At 47.5% G+C, this 2,448-nt stretch overlaps 1 pseudogene; it reads left to right on the plus strand.

The window, feature by feature from the left end:
• Positions 1–970: 970 nt before the first annotated feature.
• On the plus strand, positions 971–2,448 carry LOC118541469 (tubulin alpha-1A chain-like; annotated as a pseudogene).

Here is a 2,448-nt window from a genome sequence, read left to right on the forward strand (position 1 = left end):
AACCCTGGAGAATGCCTACTAGCCTGGAACTGCTCACCCCCTTCCCATTGTGAACCAGTTCCAAAGTCCAGGAAGGATGCATGTAATTGGAAAATGAACACACAAAAGGCAAACAGCACAGGTTCTATGTAAAGATAGTATAAGACAAAAGGAGGGTAGGGGACATGGGATCTATATGGCACAAGGGGATCCTCACAAGAACAAGTAACCACCAAGATGCTGAAAATGATGACTAAATACAAGGCTACGAGCTAAGACAACTTAATGAAACCATTGAAAGCAGAGCAGTTGAGAGCTTGGGGAAAGTAATAGGGACCTGATGGGTGGGGACGAAACAATTTGGAAAGCTCAGGAAGGAAGCAGAAGAGAGAAATGAAGCCGTCCTTGAAATGCAAGCATACTGGAATAAACACAGAGGAAGATAGGCACCACTGAAATCATGGATGGATAGGCGAACAGGATTAAGAAAAGCAAGCACAAATCAACTAGAAATGAACAAACTTAGAATGGATTAAAGAGAATATGAAAGATATGGAAGGCAAAAGAAATGAAACATATGCATTATTGGTATCCTTTAAGAAGAAGCCTGGAGATAAAAGTAAAGTGCTTCAGGAAATAAAATAAGACTTGAATCTCCAAATGAAAAGGCTGCACTGTGATCCAGGAAAAACTGGTACACAATGAACAACACTGACACATTTCCAAGTTTTTCTCAATACTGGCCTTTAAAGACAAAGAAAAAATCTTCCATTTAGGCAACAAAAAGCAAACTATCAAAAAAGGGGGGGGGTCAAGCTGGCATTATAACAAAACAGACTACACATTGGAATATCAAAAGCAAGAGAAGAGAATCAACGTAAAATATGAGTACGAGAGTGCGTTACTTACCTGGACTCTTAGCTTGTCGCAGAGGATAACCCGGACCCGATGTCTGCTCCTGTCACCTGTGCCTGCTAAAGCTGCAGCCGCCATGCGCGAGTGCATCTCCATCCACGCTGGCCAGGCTGGCGTCCAGATCGGCATTGCCTGCTGGGAGCTCTATTGCCTGGACCCTGGCATCCAGCCCAACAGCCAGATGCCAAGTGACAAGATCACTGCGGGAGGAGATGACTCCAGCTCCTCCTTCAGTGAGACAGGTTCTGGCAAGCTTGTCCCCAGGGCACTGTTTGTAAACCTGGAACCCACTGTCACTGATGAATTTCACACTGGCACGTCCTGCTAGCTCTTTTACTCTGAGCGGCTCATCACAGGCAAGGAAGATGCTGCCAATAACTGTGCCTGAGGGTGCTACACTGTTGGCAAGGAGATCACTGACTTCGTCTTGGATTGAATTTGGAAGCTGGCTGACCAGTGCAGGGATCTTCAGGGCTTCTTGGTTTTCCACAGCTTTGAAGGCGGAACTGGTTCCAGGTTCACCTCCCTGCTGATGGAACATCTCTTGGTCCATTATGGCAAGAAGTCCAAGTTGGGAGTTCTCCGTTTACCCAGCCCCTCAAGTTTCCACAGCTGGAGTTGAGCCCTACACCTCCATCCTTACTACCCACATCACCCTGGAGCACTGTGACTGTGCCTTCATGGTAGACAATGAGGTCATCTATGACACCTGTCATAGAAACCTCTATACTGAACGCCCAGCCTACTCTAACCTTAACTGCCTTGTTGGCCAGATTGTGTCTTCCATCACTGTTTCCCTCAGATGTGATGGAGCCCTGAATGTTGATCTGAAAGAATTTCAGACCAACCTGGTGCCCTATGCCTACATCCACTTCCCTCTGGCCACATACGCCCCTGTCATCTCTGCTGAGAAAGCCTGCTGTGAACAGCTTTCTATAGCACAGATGACCAGTGCGTGCTTTGAGCCAGCCAACCAGATGGGGAAATGTGACCCTCACCGTGGTAAATACATGGCTTGCTGCCTGTTGTACTGTGGGGACGTGGTTCCCAAAGATGTCAGTGCTGCCATTGCCACCATCAGACCAAGCACAGCATCCAGTTTGTGCACTTACCCTCCACTGGCTGGCTTCAAAGCTGGCATTAATTACCAGCCCCCCCTCCCCCCCACCGTGGTACCTGGTGGAGAACTGGTCAAAGTGCAGAGAGTTTTGTGCATGCTGAGCAACACCACAGTCATTGCAGAGGCCTGGTCTTCCCTGGACCACAAGTTTGACTTGATGTACACCAAGTGTGCCTTTGTTCACTGTATGTGGGTGAGGGCGTGGAGGAAGGAGAGCTGTCTGAGGCCCATGAGGACATGGCTGCCCTTGAGAAGGATTATACAGAGAGTGGTGTGGATTCTGTTGAAGGAGAGGGTGAAGAAGAAGGAGAGGAATACTAATTACCATTCCTTTCAACCCTGTAGCTTGTTACACTCACAACTTTAGCTTCAACATTAGCTGACAGGCATTCAAGCTTTTTGGTTAGATTGTCTTCACTTTTAACTGTCATCAT

This window comes from Halichoerus grypus, chromosome 2 (genome assembly GCF_964656455.1).
Source record: "Halichoerus grypus chromosome 2, mHalGry1.hap1.1, whole genome shotgun sequence".
Lineage (NCBI taxonomy): Eukaryota > Metazoa > Chordata > Mammalia > Carnivora > Phocidae > Halichoerus > Halichoerus grypus.